The sequence below is a fragment of the Planococcus citri genome, chromosome 1 (genome assembly GCF_950023065.1).
Source record: "Planococcus citri chromosome 1, ihPlaCitr1.1, whole genome shotgun sequence".
NCBI classification, from domain to species: domain Eukaryota; kingdom Metazoa; phylum Arthropoda; class Insecta; order Hemiptera; family Pseudococcidae; genus Planococcus; species Planococcus citri.
In genome coordinates this window covers 31,533,013-31,553,147 of record NC_088677.1, presented here as the reverse complement: position 1 = coordinate 31,553,147, position 20,135 = coordinate 31,533,013, and the positions used below count along the sequence as shown (strand labels likewise).

The window sequence follows — 20,135 nt, the reverse complement described above, 5'->3', positions numbered from 1 at the left end:
CAAAATAGACCGGATCTGATGAAATTAGATTGATATGCGCTTATCTAAAATGAAAAGATTTAAATCTTATAACATTTTTTCAAGGGATAGTGATCAGATTTGATTGTTTGATGGCATTTGATCATATTTCTGAGACCGGGATCATTAGGTAAGTACCTATTATCTGGTGAGAAGAATTTAGACCTGTTCAATCAGATTTGATTAGATCAGATCAGATTCAAAAATTCTTCAAATCCAATTTGATCTCATTTCATTTGATTATATGTATATACATTCTTTTACGAAACCATCTCGAGCTCTGAGCAATAAACACAGAGTCGAGAACATTAATTGCAATGGGAAAAACCATTGGAAAAAATACCTACTTACCAAGAAACCAAGATAAATCCACGTCATAAAAAAAGTCGAGTTGCGCATTTCACACGAACGTAAAATGTTTTCGCTTTTACCAAAATTAATAATTAAAACTAGCGCAGAAGTTGTTTTCATTAGTCGAAAATGAATTTAATTTTATGCAGTGGTTACGACAACGAGACTTCACTTACCCTACAAATTCTAACGCGTTCTTTCATTTCGGCAACTATAAAAATGCAAAAAAAAACCTCAAAAGAATGGTGAAAAACGGAGTAAAAAAGAAGAATAGCCAGTAGCCTCATTAGAATGTAAAGAGCTCTTGAAAATAGACACTCGTTCATCAGTTTCGGCTGACATCATCTGTTTCCTGATGAGCCGGAAAAAGGGGAAGAGTAAAAAATGAATTTATTTTAAACTAATTCGCAGTAAATTTGCGGTACATGCGCCGAATATGAAATGAATTCTTTTACCCTGCTGGTTAGCTCGGCTTAGGTAATATGTACGTTCGCGAATGTAGAGAGAATGGACCCTTGGACGATATAGGTGGGTAAATATTACGAACACGTTCGTGGAAAATCTGACCACTGATCTCGCGTAAGGGGAATAAGCAAAGTTTACCCAACGTCTGCTTCATGCGACGCGTTTAATTATGAGTTTATTACGGTGTTACGGCTTAATTCTAGCTCGCTTATTTTTTCAAACGACGTGAGACAGCTTTGTGAGCACGATTTCTTTCATTTTTCTTTATTAAGACGCGAGACGAGGCGTTTCAAAGTTTAGATGAAAGGTATATCGTAGGTACAGGAAGAATAGGTAGGTACCTAGGAGAGTATAATGAACGAGAGATTTTTTTTGTAGATGATTGATTTTTTAAAAAGATTTGTTTGCTTTTTCAAGCTCAATTTTTGAGTAAAAAAAGGACCTACATGTAGGTCCTTGAATAACTTTTGTGACCAACTGCAGTTGGTCACAAAAGTTATTCTTCAAAGATACCTGTAAACTTTTTAATTACCTACGGGTTTTTCATGGAATTTGGGTAAAATAAAAAATTATCTGTATAAATTGGTAAAAATTACTCAAAATACACTTTCTGGGTAGGTGGGTACTTCCCTTCATTTTTATTGGGCCATTCCAGTCAAAAGTCATGACTCATGAATTAGATGGGTAGATCATCAAACACTTGAATCATTCAGATAAAATACATATGATCAGATCTGATTAGATCTCATCAGACATGCGCTGATCTGAAAAAAAAAAACAATTCTTCGATAAAAGTATGTAGGTACCTATTGAAAATTTTACTGTGCAACCTATTGTTGTCCTTTTTTAATTAGGAAAATTAAACACATGAAAAATCGAAAATATGAAACGCAACGTTCTAAAGCCAGAATTAGTTAGTTTTTTTTTTTTTTTTTTTTTGACAGACTCTTTCACCTGTTCTTTGTTCCGTTCCACGATCGGTTGATGGCTGATGGCAAGCGGGGAGGTTCCCGTTGTAATGTGAAAGTTTAAAGACATCGAAAGAATCGCACTTTTTTTTTTATAAAACATAAATTTTATACGGCCATCGTGCTCGCCCAGGGAAACCTTTTTGCACGACTGTAAGTATCCATTGTACCTGCATTTTTTATGTACCTACCTAACCATGTCAGTTATTTCACAAATTGGTTTTCTTCTGACATCTGACATTGCGATGTAACCTCAATTAAATATATTTTTGTCGAATAAGAAGGGAAAAAAGTACATGTACGTAAACTACAGAGTGAAAGAAAAAAAGGGAGAGAAAATAAACTTCCTGTATTTCGTATTATAACGTCTTTCGAAATCGTAATTTTTTTCTCCCTGTGTGTTTAAAAAATATAGAATGTGTACCGTATAGTTATATATATAGTATATGAGGTGATATCCAACCAATGATTCAATTCAGCTGCCAAGTCTGACAAAAATTTATACGAGTTTTTAATTTCAAAAATGGCACCAATGAGACTACGCCTTTGGGGTAAAATCGTTAGTCAAAGATCTGTATATAAACGAACAATGAAATTTTCGTCGTTCTTTCACGTTTAAATAACGACGTATCGTGTCATGCATTTCAATCGTCTATCTTTTTAAATTCGAAAAATCAACCAACTCGACAAAAACACTATAAGGGTACAAAAAGGACTGTTTTTATTTTATTTTTCATGAAAAAAAAAATGAATCTTCAAATGAGATTCTTCCATTTAGTGTAAATTATTCGCGAGGGAGAATTAAAAAAATACTAAAAAATAGGCCCGTTCTTTCATGAAATAAAAAAAAGTTCAACTCTCTAGTCTAGAGACCACAATATCCGCGGACAGAAATATTACAATGGAAATGAGAATTTACATTTTCACATAAATTAGCGAGCAATTAGTGAAATACCGAAAAACGCGCGTTCGTCAACAAATACCTTGGCAATCTTTTAAATCCCTTCGTAATCTGTTCCGTTAAAATAATAATTAATTTCTCAACAGCTCAAATCCCAAGAAAGCTATCCCACTGGCCAGCTTCGATCTGAAAACCCAACTTATAGGTACCTACTGTACAACCTGCAACGAACGATTAAGGTTAGTTTGTAAAAATTGAAAAGAAATTTGAAATTTCACCATGAACATCGTGTTATTCTATTTTCATTAGAAATCTCAAGCACGTTCATCAAACGTCTTCTCTCTCTCGATAAAACGCCCAAAGTTTTAATATTAAAAAATTACAAACAACAGTCGCAAAGTACTACTCGGTGTAGTAATAAATTACAAACAGTTAAAAATGCTATAAATTCACAACGAAACATCATGTCGAAAACTAAGTAAAGAAAGGTTGTTTTAACGAAAACACAAATAAGACTTAACCAACACGCGCTGACTAAAAATACTGCGTAAATTTTATAGTATCCACGCGGGATATTTGATAAGCTGAGCGCATTAATTTTGCCAACGTTTGTGGAGAAAAAAAGATTAAGCAATATGTTTCGCAAGAATTTGGCGAATTTTCACCTAATGATATATGAATGAACTTATTCCGTGGAAACAAAGTACCTATGGTTATAACAATTCCAATAATCTGCAACCTGTTACTGAGATGTGTAGGTAGGATACCTAATTACCTACCTCAATAAAATAAAAAATACTCAAATGTGAATGATTTTGGAATAAAAATTTTCCTGAATGGCCATTCAGCAAGGGCAGAGATTTTCTCATTTACATCCGACTAACTAGATCTAATTAGTTACCTATTCAGAATTTTGATCAGATTAGATCTGTTCAGATTTGATCAAATCCAATAATTTTTCCCTAGCTGATACTTAGATAGGAATTTCAAATTGCTTTGGAAGGGTCGAAAATAAACTTGGTCCCTATACCTAAGACTTTAGGTTGTGCTTTTACTGGAGATCCTTTTCCACTATTTGAGAGGCCATACTGATGGGTCAATGACCTTAAGAGGCCAGACTGACTGACAGACAGACGACCTACGGAAACCATACTGATGGGTCAATGACCTTAAGGAGGCCAGACAGACCAGCAGACGGCCTTGAGAGACCACACAGACGGGTCAATGACCTCAGGAAGCCGATCAGCTGGTCACACAGATGACTTTGAAAGGCCAGACAGACTGATCAATGACATTGAGTAACCTGATAGTCAGGCAGACAACCTTGAGACTAGCCAGGCAGGTCAGTGACCTTAAGAGACCAGACATACAATCAGACAGACGACCTCAGGAAGCCATAATGACGGGTCAATGACCTTAGGAAGCCGATCAGCTGGTCACACAGACAGTCAGTCACACAAACAGACGACCTTGAAAGGTCAGACAGACTGATCAATGACCTTGAGTGTCCTGATAGTCTGGCAGACGACCTTGAGACTAGCCAGGTAGGTAAGTGACCTTAAGAGGCCAGACATACAATCAGACAGACGACCTCAGGAAGCCATAATGACGGGTAAATGACCTTAAGAAGCCGAACAGACGACCTTGAGAGGTTAGACGGAAAGGTACATAGTGATCTCAAGAGACCAGATAGGTAGGCAGACGACCTTGGACCGCCAGACAGGCACTCAGACAACCTCGAGACGCCAGAAGCGAAAACAGACGTCTTTGAAAGGGCAGACAGATGTGTCATTGACCTGAAATAAATTTATTTGAGACTTTTCAAATTTTATTCAACTTGTATGAATTTATAAAAAATTGTGCTTTCATAAGGAACTCTCAAAATGTTACCTAATTACCAGACATTTAAAACGTTGAAAAAAAGAGCGATTTTCCACAATCAATATTATGTTAGAGTTTCTAGTCTCTTGTCTAACTTCTAAGAAATTGAAAAAAATTCAGTTGAATTCTCGAAATTTACAATTAAGTACTTAGTACCTACCTCATTCTTGGCATGAAGTAAAAAACATATCCATGATTTAAAAGTCTGACGTAGCAGTTGGCTTAACATGACAAATTCGACATTTTTTTGGAAAGTTTTCAAAAGTCTGGCATACCTAATACCGAAATTTGACCCTGAAAAAAGATTAATTAGGATTGGAAGGTTGAAACCGCCCAAAAAGCACATCTACAGGGTGCCCAGAAATATCGAGTACCACTAAGAAAGTTTTTCATTAAAAATATAGGTTGGCAACGTGAAATAGATGCATATGATTGGTGGAATGTTATCTCTCCAGTCCAACAACCAATCATGTGCTATCATTATTATCATTCACTGTGACCAACCAAAGTATTTTAGTAGAAAACTTTTTTAGGGGTACTCGATATTTCTGGGCACCCTGTACCTGTGACACCTACCCATCGTGCGTGCCAAATTGGAACTTCCTGGACCTTGGGAGGGGAGACTATAGTTTGGTCTGAAAGTCAGAAAATGCAAAAAATAGCACAATAATATTATTTGCAGTTTTAAGATCGACTTCTTATTGCAAGAGCCTAATTAGGATCTCTTACATTAGGTTGATGGGAGTGGAGACTGAAATTAAAAATGGCGGGAAAACCAAGTTTTTCCTCAAATCTGTACTTATTTAGGGTTTCACTTTTGAGCTTTTTTTTAGGTACCAAATTGAATTTTTTCAGTCTTTTACTAAATTGACATTTTTTTTGTTGTTTTCAACTTTGTCACTGTTCACTCCAAGGGTCGAATTAAGCTTCCAAAAAAAAACATATTTCCAAAATTTGATCGCATCACTAGAAAATACAATCTTTCTGAAATAATCTAGGTATTGCATTATCCTCGAAATGTTTGAATAGAAAAATTGATAACTTCAGCGGGTATTTTTTTTTTAATCTTGCGAATTTTAGGGCATCCTACAATGTATACGGGTTCAGTTTGATTTGACTATGTGACTTTGTGAGCTTCAAGTTCAACTTGTGGTGTGGAATTGGCAAGTGCAATATTGACCAGTACACCCTTGTACGACATGCAAGATTATAACCCCTTTTATCATGTTAAATGGGTTCCTACCCCCGAGAAATTTCCAATTTGCAAAAAAAAAGTATTTTTGAGTTCAATTGTCCTAAGAGGTAGTTTATAAAAACTTACTATACATATTCTAAAATCAAACCACGTTCGTAAAATTTTGTCGATAATCATAAATATTGCAGTTCAATTTCAATTCGAAAGTAAAAAAATTTGAAAATGTAATGCCTGCAGTGTTTTAAGACCACGCAGGGAATAACGACGAAACTCAAAACCGAAACATTGCCTTAAAACGATGGTCTTGTCCTGTGTCTTTACTGTTTTTCGTGAAACACATTTTGAAAATTGAAAACGTTTTTAGATTGTCTCGCCGTCGCAGTGCATTTTTGTCATCCTTTGTGATACATTACCCAAGTATTACGGTGAAAAGTTTTAACGTAAGAGCTTAAATGTTCTCGTACGGTTATTTATTTCACCATGCTGATAAATGATCGAGTATTATTATATATTTATTTTTAAAATTTAATTTAATTTTAAATGGTATCAACGAAATTTTGAAAAAAAATTATACCCAGGTAGTAAAAGTTTGACAGCTTACGAGCCGAATCGAAATCAACATCGTGTGTGAATGAGAATGAAAATTTATTCCTTTCGATTTCGTTATTTTTTTTATTCGAATTGTCATTTTATAGAACTATATATTTTTTACGATGACGAATAAATACCACAACGTAGTAATTGGAATGCTTGTAAAATAAACTACCGTTGATTAATTTGAAACATTTGTACATTTGGTCGTCAATTGAATAGCCATAATACGAGGTATTAATTTAGCCTGAAATGTATATAAAGAGAAAAATACCGTTATCAAGAAAATACCTCGTTAATGGAAAGTGTAGGATACGTACGTTGGTGAACGGTATAAATAATAGTAATGGGTGTGGTAATAACACCTCTGATAATAAAACTTCACGTATTCTATTTACGTTGTAATTTTTGTAAAAAGCTTTTTGAAACTTGTACTCGAGAAAATACCTACCCTTTCATTACGATGATTTTAAAATCACCCAGAAGAATTTTTTCTTTTGCATTGGCCAATATTCGATGCAGTTTTAACGTCCACTTTATTGTACTCCGATTCGAATAAAAGCGCGGACAAAAAAGCCCGATATCTTAAAAGATATTATCTGTCGTCATGTTCAGCGTGTACACCCTTTTAATCTTTTTTCAAACGGTTTGAGAATGGGACTTCGGTGTATAAGAACATAGCGCAGCAGTATCGTTATTACTTTAGCTTATTTTCAAAGATTTTTTTTCTCTCTTTTGGTTACAGGTTCATCTTGACGTTTTATACGAGTTCGTAGTATCACCGCAGTGAATGTTTACTAAAAGGTTGTGCATCTTATGGTAAACGTTTTATTTATTTATTTATTTTCCCTACCTCGAGTAGGTACCTATCTATACAACACAGGTCTAGCAATACCTTACTGCTGTTGGTTATTCTTGGTGTGAGTTTATTTTCTAACAAACCGTACAATAAAGAAACCGGAAAGTTGACTTTTTTTATTTTTCTTAAAAGAATTCGTTTTAGTTGTATTATCTGCTTCGACGAACGCCTTGCATGCTGTTACTGTTCGATAGCGAATGTTGGAATAATTTAAGCTTATTCGAGCCATTCGATGGCTGTTTTATAAAATTTTATTCCCGTGTAATCGCTTCGAATTGTCGGGTTTTTAGCGTTTTCCAACAACCTGATCTTTGAATATGTGCAGGGAAGATTTTTGCTAAACATAATCTCGATATAGTAAAATGGGCTGAATTGTATTCGAGTTGACGAAATTTTTTTATTCCTCGATGCAAACCTGGTGAATATTAACTTGCCTAAAATCGAAGAAAAAAATGAAAAAGTGTTGAAAATTTTCAAATTATTTTTTGGAAAAAATGATTACGTACCTATCAAGTAATTTTCAAGCAAACTTCAATTTAAAATGTCACGAAAGTTTTTTATTTTATTTTTAGATTTTCAACTATAATTAAATTTTTTGAATTAGATCAGAATATCACAAGAACCCTTGAAAGTTAGCTTAACTGAAAAGAATTTCAAAAATTGATCGAGTTAAACATATTGAATCGTCTTTCTCTACCACTTCAATTTTGTGGCAAGATTTCAACGAATTGCAATAATGCAACATAACGTAGTACACATACATACAAGTTACATCAAATTAATCTAAGCATCGCTAACAATCTTTTAAAAAGACATACATAGACAGGAAACACGAAGGGAGAAGTTCCGTACAAGTCGTGTTATCAGTTGACATATATTAAACGCGTCGACGTATTTGCGGCGTTACGGTATGCAATTTTATTAACATCAAAACCAGACACGAACAACTAACATCATACGAGTACGACCACGTTGTTGGATGAAATGGTATGCGGGAAAAAACGACTGTTTTTTCAAATGTACGAACAATATGTAGCTTGGAAGAATTCGACATGTTATTCGGCTATTTGCTACCTAGTTGGCCAGTTAACATGCATTTGATACTCGCCTATCGGTTTTAGGAAAACGCTGTTGCAGCAAAAGCTGACATTAATGGCTGGATTTCCCATTTCCCGCTGGGAAAAACACAGTATGTCGCCCGAAAAAAAAAACGCAAAATAATGCTCTTACTTAAATGTATTTTAGAGTATTTAAAAAGTAGGTTAGTACGTTTGGAAATTCTAAATTATGATCGAATATACATATTTAAGGATGATATGGATATCAAAAATATGTATACCTATTTAGTGGATTTACTTTAAAATAATCAGATGAGAAAAGTGTCTTAATTTTTGTAAAAGAGGAACTATTGTATAAAAATCATCACTAAAGATTTTCCTGGCATCAGTTTTTGTACCATCTACTTATGATTAAAATTACTCTCTTGTATGTAACTTTAAAATAATATAAATTGAATTCACTAGATAACAATTCATCCTTACGGTTACAGAATAATCTAACTGAAAACCACATAATAATGCAACAAGAAACAACTATATAATGTAGGCAATTAGGAAGCGCAAAGTGACCGAAACCACTACGCATAGGTACGAGTAAATGTTATGGAACCGAAGAAAAGAGAAGAAAATGCATTCTCACCATCTCTCGTGAAAGTTGAATCAAACCCACAGCAGCCTAGATTTTCGTTCATTTATGACATGGAAATCTGACAAAAAAACATTCAAAGGCATAGTCGGAACTTTTCACAAGGGAAATGATTCCTCGATAGGTAAACTTATTTGGATTGTCTCTAATAAAATAATAACATTGTATCTTTCAAATATTCACGTTTGAATAGCATTTCTGAAATGGTTATCCAACAAACTGCAGGTCTACCTCCGTTCTATTGATGTAGCCTATTTTGTTAGGTACGTTTGTTACGATAGGAAAATGGAATCGAATTTGGAATTCTGTTCGATTAACTGACCATCGATAAAGAATATTTGTACATGTACATCTTACGTTTTCTTTGAGCTTTTTTTTTCTTTCATTCATCGATGAAAAGAAAGAAAAAATACGAAAACATAAATCTACTTAATTATATGGTCACAAAGAATTCAGTTTTCAATTATCTGGTATACGTTTCATTTTTATTTTTCGAGAATTTTTATTCGGTAGGTATATCATATTTTTATACCTTCATCAACTTTCTGTCATCTTATGGGATATTATACTTACCCAAACATTTTTATATATTATCTATTTAATGTAGGTATTTCAAATAATAAGCAACCAAGGTTCGACCAATATTTTTTCGTTTCCTTCTTCATATACGTCGCTACCTACATATGTAGTTTGTAATAATGATATACATCACGTAGGCTGATTCGCTGATTAAAAAAACTCTTTATGAAAGACCCTTTATACCTATTTCCATCACATGTGATTAGGTATAGGTATTCTAGTTTGAGAAAATTTACTCCCCAAAAGTAGGAATCTGAAATTGCAATACGTACATACACATAGGTATATCGTGTATAAAATTTCAAATAATACCTATTGTGGGGAAGATGAAAAAAAAGGGTGGGGGATGGAAAAATTTTGAAAGCGTTATTTTACTCGGATAATTAAGTACATTAAATACCCCCTTCCTCGCATTAGATTTTTTCATATTTTCCTCATTTTCCTCCCCACTCCAAAAAATTTTGAATGGTGGGAGCAAAAAGGATGGGAGGGGGGGGGGGGGGTGGAAAAATTTCAAATACGCCATTTTTCTTGCCTAATCGAGTACATTACATATCCCCTTCCTCCCGTTCAATTTTTTATTTTTTCCTCATTTTCCTCCCCACCTCAAAAAATTTTGAATGGTGGGAGCAAAAAGGGTGGGGGGGTGGAAAAATTCCAAATACGCCATTTTTCTCGCTAATCAAGTACATCAAATATCCCCTTCCTCCCGCTAAATTTTTTTATATCTTCCTCATTTTCCTTCCCATCCCAAAAAATTTTGAATGGTGGGAGCAAAAAGGGTGGGGGGGTGGAAAAATTCCAAATACGCCATTTTTCTCGCCTGATCGAGTACATCAAATATCCCCTTCCTCCCGTTAAATTTTTTCATATCTTCCTCATTTTCCTCCCACTTCACAAAAACATCAAGTGGTGGGAGCAAAAAGGGTAGGGGTAGAAAAATTTCAAACGAGCCATTTTGCTCGTCTAATCAAGTACATTGAATACCCCCTTCCTCCAGTTCAATTTTTTCATTTTTTCAAGAAGTCGGAGAAAATTGATTTTTCAAGTTGTGATGGGAGCGGAAGTGGGGGGTCGCGGAAAAATTTTCAAAACGCCATTTTGTTCAGAATTTTCAGAATCGCCTTCCTCCTGATGCATTTTTTTCAACATGAATTTTTTGTTTCTTTTCTCAATATTTTTGTCTGTGTCACGTTTCAAGTATGGTAAAAAGGGGGGGCTTACACGAGGTGCGTTATAATTGTCACCTCCAATGTAGTAGGTACTAGAGCTGAAAAACGGTACTCACTGACAGTGGGTAACTACTGTACCCGTATCGTAAAGTCTCGCTTCTTGCTAGTAGCGGGTAGCGAGTTGAAAAAATGTCGCACCGGTTCACAATATAACTAGTAGCGCATTGAATGAGTAGCCGGGGTACCGGCATGACATCATCATTGTCATCAATCATGTCAAACGTCAATCACACATAGGAACGACAGGTGTCGAAGCGTAACTCCTCCCACTTACACATTATCAAATTTTGGGGTGCGTGCGCAGACCAAGTGCAAAAACATTTGGGTTGTACTTGCTATATGCTACTATCTATATCCGAATCAACCCGATACAACCACTAGCAGGTTTAGCCGGTATTTTAACCAGATACCGGTTAGCAGGTAGCGTAACCGTTTTCAGCTCTAGTAGGTACATCTGTGATAGTGAGTTACATTCGCATGATAGTGTGTGCGCGGGACTTACCTATTTTGTCGTTTGAACACTTTTTTTTTTTTTGTCAGGGTAAGCTCTTTACTGTGGGGAAATCACAATCCTTATATATTAAAAGATGTTTGAAGGAAAATCTTGATAGAGTCCGCCAGCCTTTTCTACTGAACCGATTTCAACAAATTTTTTTTTAAAACGTTCCTTTTGATGTGTAGATATGTCATCAAGAAAAAAAAATCGAAAATTTTGAAATTAAGGGCCGAAAAAATTGAAAAAACACGTTTTCTATTGTGTTAAAACAATAGAATTTCGAGTAGAAACCTTGATAGAGTTCGCCAGCCTTTTCTATCGAACCGATTTCCACAATTTTTTTTTCAAACGTTCCTTTTAACGTGTAGATATGTCATCAAGAAAAAAAATCGGAATTTTTCAAATTAAGGGCCGAAAAAATTGAAAAAACACTTTCTCTAATTTTGTGTATAAATGCATGTATTACAATGCACACCGACAACAATACACTCAGAACGTTGCTATGTGGGCGTGTTTACAGAGAAGGGGTGTTGAGGAGGGAATGATGTTGTTGTGTTGCGAGTTACATTCATTGCTATACCTACTATTTTATTTTTTCAAAACTGGAATGTGATATCTGTTAAAAATAAAATAATAAGGAGAGGAGGTTCTACACTTGAGATCATTTTTGGATTAGGATTTTATTTCAACAGCACAAATTTAAATGTTTAGTGGAACATTGTTTGTAAAAAAGTTAAAGTGAAGATGGAGAAGGGTTCAGTACAGTGTAGCCAGAATTTTCTCAAAGAGAGGGCAAAACCAGATTTTTAGGAATGAAAAATCGAAATTAGAATTAGTGTAATGGAAACCCTTCGTAATGTATGTTAATTTGTATGGAAATGAAGGTGCAATTACTGCTCAAGTGAAGTGAGAGTGAAAATTTGTTGAAAAAAATGGGTCGAAAAAACGAAAAAACGGTTCATTATTGCGTGCATTATTTCTAATTTTCACTCGCGGGGGGGGGGGTGGCTCAAGTCACGTCCCTCCCTTAGCTAAGCCACCACTGGTAGGGTTTGGGATACAAATTTGACTATCCTACCTCAGATTTTCATTTAATAGGATTGAATTACTCCAGCATACTCACTACCTACTCATTTTATGCCATCATTTTACAAGAATTTCAAACATTTTTCTACCCAATTTTACATACGGAATTTCAGAAATTTTACTCCTAAAAATGATGATAATTAACTATCAAGCTTACAGAAAGTATACCAGAGTAATTCAACATCCCAAGTATAAATCTGAAGTGAATAGATGTAAGTTTTTTGAGAAAAAAAATGTCGTTAATTCATTGTAGAAATTGATAGATATATTGTTCAAACTTGAATTTTTTAAAAATTGTACTTTAGAACCAGAGTAGTATTTGCTATTGACACATTTCAGCTGATTTGCATTTAGAAGCAGGGGCATGAGTTGAATTGTCAAAGAAGCGAGCCCCGAAGGGGCGAGAGGCCTGAGCGAAGCGAGGGCCAGGGCGAGCAGCACGAGCGAAGCGAGTGCGCGAGTCGGGGGGTCGAGGTCGCGGAGCGACCTAGTTAAGTTATGGTAATGACTTTCCCACCATGGAAGTGCCTATGCTTGTTGAGCTGGCGCCCTTCTTTGTTGTGGCCTAAAATCGCACCCAAACCAAAATCTAAGAAAAAGGCAATTTTGTCCCAATCATCATCATCATCATCATCAAAAGTATATTTTCATGACGTCCGGAATCTTGGCTTTTACAATCCAACTACAGAAATTAAATTAACAAATAAATTTTAGTTGACAAATTAATAACGAAAATATAACAACAAAATGACAAATCTCAACAAAAGTATAGAAAAATTCACAAAAATATAACAAAAGTTCAACAAAAATATAATAAAATTTTAACAAAGCAAAACAGATAAGTTATAACAAATCATAAATCCCCGCACAAATTAGGAACAAGAACAACTTCACACACATTTCTTCTTCATCTTCATGTACATATGTACTTGCATGTATTCAAAATTTACCCCAAGTGTTTTATTTTTGATTTTTTCATATATGTACTTTAAATGAATGTATAATTTATGTTGGATTATTGTCACATTCACATCATGTGTCACACTTGCTGCACTAAAGTCTTTGATTAGATTTGGTTGCAAGGAGATATCTCGAATGGTAGAAAATCTTTTTAGAAAGAGAATAAAAAATATACTTACCTACATCACTAGGGCAAAATTAAAAGCATGTACTCGTATTTAAAATATATTTCTCGATTTTTGGTGAATTTTTTGGAAATCAAAGGCCCAAAAATGTGAAAAAAACAAAATTTTTTCAAATTGACTCAGAAACTTGAAATTTGGTATGCATCCTATTTTTCATGTCCTTCCTCCTTCTCCTTCTCCTTCTCCTTCGTCAATTGGGAACAGTTATAAACCATTTTGAGCAGTTTGGAAGCTTCCAGCAGATTTTTGAAAGTTGAAATTTCCACAAAATTTTACGCAATGAAGTTGAAAAGCCGTTTACTTACATTACCTATACTTTTATTTCAACATACTGAGTTAATTGGAAGTAGTTTCAATCCCTGCTGGAGCCTTCAGCAATATTTTGGGAATTCCAGATTTTTGAAAAATGCCACAAAACCTGTCCAATTTAACTTGTGAATCTTGGTGGCGTGTGTGGGTGGGCGGTAGGGTGACCCTTAAAATGCAAAAGTAAATATTTTTTTGGTCTGACCCCCTAAATTTTTTAATTATATCATAAAATTCTCGAATACAAAATTTTAGCCCATTTGGAGGTCATTAACCCGTGCCGAATTGACTAGAATGTTTAAATGGGATTTAACATGGGTTTTTAAGTGAAAATTGCATTTAAATTCCTCTTAGGCGCCTAAAAAATAATTCCGAGGGTTTTTTACAAGAAAATGCTACAAAAGCATGTCAAAGACCATATAAAACAATAACAGGTTCATGGGGACCCCCCTGCCCTTCCTTCCTGCCCTAAAAATATAGGGGAAAATTCAATATTTCCAGGGCGGGAAGGAAGGGTAGGGGGGTCCCCATGAACCTGTTATTGTTTTATATGGTCTTTGACATGCTTTTGTAGCATTTTCTTGTAAAAAACCCTCGGAATTATTTTTTAGGCGCCTAAGAGGAATTTAAATGCAATTTTCACTTAAAAACCCATGTTAAATCCCATTTAAACATTCTAGTCAATTCGGCACGGGTTAATGACCTCCAAATGGGCTAAAATTTTGTATTCGAGAATTTTATGATATAATTAAAAAATTTAGGGGGTCAGACCGAAAAAATATTTACTTTTGCATTTTAAGGGTCACCCTAGTGGGCGGGGTTACTTCACATTCATAAGAATTTCTCAAAGTTTTGAAATCATTTTACATGCATGTATGTACAACCACTTTTGACATAGGTATGTATTCCACGAGAAAATATTGGATCAGATCAGTTCAAGAAATTAGAAGTTGACTGTATCTGATTTGATCTAATTTCTAAATTAAATGCTTAAAAAAGTTCACTTCTCGTTATTCTAATGCAATTTATGTACATTCTCGCATTTCGATCAATACAAAGTGACAGTATCTAGCTCAGTATAATCGACGAACATCTTTCGCAACAGTGGGTAGAACAATTCATCGATGACGTATTTCGTTCGAATATACCCTTACCTAGACGCTAAAAGACTGCAGCGATGGGTATCGGTAGGGAGCTATTCTGGGAAAAGTTCAATTTCTCGGAATATCCGGTTATAAATTTTATGTGAAAGAAAAATGTGTAAACAAAAATTAGTACGGTCTCGACTTGTCTTTTTTATAAACTAAGAAGTTATTTGGCGTGGTGGGAAAAACAAACGGAGACGTCTGCTGGAGATGAAATCGAGAAAAACGTGCTTGAACGATTAAGCAATTACAAACCGACTATGGCGAGCATAGTAGGTACACGGTACATTCTGCACTCACGTAGAGCTTTTATCTATTGATATGTTTCATATTTGTAAAGCTGGCGCAATTGGCGCACACCGTAGGGATGGGAGCAATTTACGATTTTTTAAATGGTGTGTTGACCTTTTTTTATCGCTTTTCTCGAGGGTAATATCGCACTGTACAATTCGCGACGATAATACGGCGATTTTTTTTTCTTCTTCAAATATGTTGAAACTCTTTAAGTATATTATATTTTTAAATGTGAAAGGTTATGATAAAATGGATCTAAACGTTGCTTTATCGCTCTTCATCTCCCGGCGTGGACAGCGGAATGTTTTTAATACGACGATGCGAAAGTTCTTCTTGGTCAGTTTTGTTGGTACTTATAGTCGAGTTGGTGTATCTACATTGGTATTTTATTAGCCTCAGTTTACCATTAAAACCATTTTATTTCGCTAAATCAAGAAATTGCGGCGAAATAATTTCTCGTGTAGCGCGTAAATACTTCTTTACATTGTTATTATGATTTTGTTCTTGAAAAGAAGCGTCTTTCTATGCTCTAATGTGTTATGGTTTATTTATGAGCTCGTTGCGAGCAAGTTATTTAATTCGTATTACGCCTTTTCAGCGTTCATTAATGCGGGGTTTCTTTACAAACCGTGTGGCATATAGTCTAAAATTCAACCATAAGGAATATTGTATAGAAAAATCTTGAGATTTTTCATCGATCAACTCCGATTGACAATCCTTCAACATAGACGAGCATCTGCTCTGATTTTTTTTTCACTTAATTTTCGTAAAAGTCAGTTTTTTTTCAATTTGGAAAAATGCACTCATCACAGGTGAAAATTGCAATACATATAATGTATTTCGAGTTAGTATTAGTCTGGGCATAAATTTTGGCCACTTGAGTGACCCGAAAAAGGCTTCAGTGGTTTGCAAAATTGCGCAATTTAGTTCTCGTAGTAAAAATTATTTTTAGAAAAAATTGACAAATGTTGTTCAAATTCGGGCTGATGGTGTAATTGGGCGTCTTTTATAATATGTGACGCGACCAGCGATACCATACCATATGTCGGCAAAAATTTTTTTCGTTTTATTATGGTTTCTGGTAGTGTTTTTCTTCCTCTTTTCAATGGTGCAAACAGATTTTCAAAATATTAAAATCTGACAAATTTGCAAAATTTCAAAGTTGCGTATTTTTTGAAATTCAAAAACCAAAATTCTGAGAAAAACGTTTTTGAAAGTTTGGGTTATTTTTGTAACATTTTTAAAAACCAGTGAACAGTATTTTTTTTTTTTTTGATTTTCTTCATCTTTTAATGGTTTTACATCATAATTTTTTTTTTTTTTTTGACATTTCTTTTGTAAAACCGGTTTTTCACCACTAAAACGACGTGTTAGAGATCGGTGGGTACACCCATTCCAAAGTATAGGCTTCATAGTATATGAATCGACAAAAAATTTTTTTTTGATATTTTCTGACTTTTTCCATGAAAACGCGATTATCTCAGAAAAAAGTTTTCCGACTTATGGTATGGTATCGCTGGTCGCGTCACATATGTACATTGCGAGAAATTTTTTTTGGGCCCAAATTGATCAATTTTGGCCGGAAAAATAGTGAGAAAAAGCAATTTTTTGCATTTTTGAGAGTCATAAAACAGGTTGGGTAGCGACAGAGCGAAAAACCACGATTTTTTTGAACATTCCTCCTCTCCTGAGGGTCCATTTCTTCCTTCCAGGGCCATCTTCGGAGCTAAAAGATTTTCTAACAAGAGGAACCTCTTGAGGTGTCACACTCCGATTTGAACGGGACTACAATTTTTGGAAAGAGCATAGTCTAAAACCCTCAAAACCAAATTTTCAACTGCCCAAGTTCATTTTTCGATTTTTGGCGAATTTTTGAAAATTCAAAAAGAGTGGTTTCTTGACCAGCTTTTTTCAAAATTGAAAAATCCGAAAAATTAAAAGATGACCGTTTGTGAGTAAATTTTTGAAATTTGCGCGAATCGCTGTATCTCTTCAAGAACTAACCCCCGGAGCGCAAATTCTAGCATTTCCAGTCGTTTTATATGGAGCGAGAGTGACAACTCTTGAGGTGTCACTCTCAAAATCGGCTCAAACGTGGATAAACTCGTTAAACAGGTAGAGTGTAATACATAAATCGATTTTTAGCTGCCCAACTGCATATTCACGCCTTCTGGAGCAAATTCAAAATTCTGGAGAAATTGAAAAATCGCGCTGGAGGCTCCAGAATGGCTAGAAATTGTGAAATTAGGATTTGGGGGGTTAGTTTTGGACAAAATACAGCGATTCGCGTGGATTTCGAAAATTTCCACACAAAGGGTTATCTTTTGATTTTGTGAATTTTTTAATTTTGAAAAAAGCTGGTCAAAAAACCACTTTTGAGGTGTCACTCTCAAAATCGCCTCAAATGTGGAGAAACTCGTTAAACAGGTCGAGTGTAATATAATATATCTACAACTCGATTTTTAGCTGCCCAACATCATATTCACACCTTCTGGAGCAAATTCAAAATTCTGGAAAAATTGAAAAATCGCGCTGGAGGCTCCAGAATGGCTGGAAATGGTGAAATTTGGATTCGGGTAATTAATATTATTTTTGGGACTTATTTTGACCATTTTTATTGATCACGTACGTACTTTAAAAAAAAATCATAAATCGCCAAAAACAGTCAATTTTGAATTTTCAAAAATTCGCCAAAAATCGAAAAATGAACTTGGGCAGCTGAAAATTTGGTTTTGGGGGGTTTTAGACTATGCTCTTTCCAAAAATCGCGGTCCCGTTCAAATCGGAGTGTGACACCTCAAGAGGTTCCCTTGTGAGTAACTTTCAACCCAAATTAAGGTCTTTGATGGATTTGGTTAAAATTCGCCGACTTTTTTTTTTATGGTCTACCCTAATGCACATTTAGGGAATCGACTTTTGGGGGTAAAAGTTTTGAATTATTTAATGTCGAAATATCTGGGTGATTTTGAATATTGTAATTTCACTGTACCAGTTAGTTTTTTAAAAATTTTATAAACTTTTACGATAGGTACCCAATTTGAAATATACATATATCGCACGGGAAAAATTCTCTCTTTTCTGATTGGGGATTTTCTAAACAGGAATTTGGTATTCATTGACCTTGATTGTGGCGAGAAAATAAAATGATCAAAAATTGGACTTGAACCACATTTTCAACCTCTTGAACCATATTAAAGCCTCCAGCATATTTTTTGCTCTCGAACAGCTTACAAACTGCCTGATAATTAGAATTTAAAAATATGTACATGCATACAATTAATTCATTTTGCTGATTATAGAATTCTGAAGGGGAAAAGTTATGCAAAAGTAAACTTGTGCTTTTCGAGAATTTTGTAGGTACGGATGATAAAATTTCATCATTTTTCCGACCTGCCTAGATAATAGGTATATTTTCATCAAAAATTTCACAAAGAAAATTTCATCTTACTTTGCCCAAATCTAAAATTGAAGGATCCACCAGACTTGAAAAATTAATACAGTGCATTTCATTTTAAACGAAAATTGAAAAATATGAGTTCTAACGTCTTCTCAAGTCCTGCAGCTCCTTCAATTTTGAGCAAACGATTAGTTCAACCAAGTACCTACCTAACCTGATTTGTTGAATTTTTCTTGTTTTATTAAACGACGACGTTGATTAAATTTCAGTCTTTTTTAATATCCACTTAATCAAGAAACTATTTCATAATGTACACATTTAAAAACAATTAAGTAAGCATGTATTTTATAATTTTGCCCCTTCATTTTTCAAGACTGGCGAATAAATTCACATTTATGCAATTTGGATTGCTGTGTAAATATCTACAAAACACCCGGAATATTAGACAGTGAAACAATATTTCCTCTTCATATTTTTAAACCAACAAGTTGATTAAAAAATAATTTCCATTTTACTACAAACGAGAACATTAAAAGAATACTTAAATACTTACAACATATTATTTGAAAAGCTGTAATTTCTACTTACTTAATTACGTCACTGTAAAGTTAACAGATATCGTTAGTTCGTAAAGCTGTTTTTGAAAAATATGCTTTTAACAAAATAAAACAATGCTTTTTCGTATGCCTAGCCTGTAGCTTCGCTTTGCGTCTGTACAGTTACCTATTTTTTAAAGCTACGATATTAATCTCTGACACGTCTGCTTTTAGGCCCAGCCTATGTTTTTTGACTCAGTTTACTTTAGTGAGTTGAAAATATTCGCACGTAGGTAAATATAGCAGGTAAATGATATAAATACATACAGGCCCCTATATATATACTGCGGAGAGATGTAGTCTAATTTGAAATACAAATAAAAATTAATCAGAGAATACGACCGTGAGAAATATTACCTCAGGGACTGGCGAACCTTTATCATGAAACATTAAATGCAAAAGAAGTGAAATGAAGAAGAAAATATTATCCTTAGCAATTTTAAAGATGCATTTAAATTTATCAGGTTGTTTTATTTTTCACCGGAATTGAATGTAAATGAATTTTTAATGACGCGCTTCGTTGTTTCTTCAATTTTTTTTTGTTTCGTGAGAAAAAAATACCGAGTTGCTATTTTTTCAAAATCATATCCTTAATGTTCGTCGAGCAAAAAAAAAAAAATGTATCATGCAAATTTCGTATTCTTTTTCGAGTGGAATTCACCTTGGGCGTTAGTGTATGCGAGAATAATTCATTTATCAAAGGTACACGCTCCGTTGTGTAATAGATTTTACCAATGAAAGTAATCTTCTTGGTTTAATTACCCATAAAGCAATAAATTACGGTCTCGAAACGTTTTCTACTTTATTGATTATGTGTAAGGGCGAACATATGATCGTTTAAATTGTGCAGTAAGAAGAAGATAAATCTTCGTACAGATTGGATTTTTGCACTGCCAAACCAATATAGTTAGGTAGGTAACTGTGTG

The 20,135-nt window shown here is 34.4% G+C and overlaps 1 protein-coding gene across 1 annotated transcript in view; it reads left to right on the top strand.

The window, feature by feature from the left end:
* Positions 1-1,823: 1,823 nt before the first annotated feature.
* LOC135831353 (uncharacterized) overlaps positions 1,824-20,135 on the top strand; it is a 139,427-nt gene continuing 121,115 nt past the window's right edge. Inside the window, exons 1-2 of the mRNA XM_065343762.1 lie at positions 1,824-1,955; positions 7,116-7,189. The gene's annotated coding sequence lies outside the window, so the exon portion shown is untranslated. The remainder of the gene's footprint in view (positions 1,956-7,115; positions 7,190-20,135) is intronic.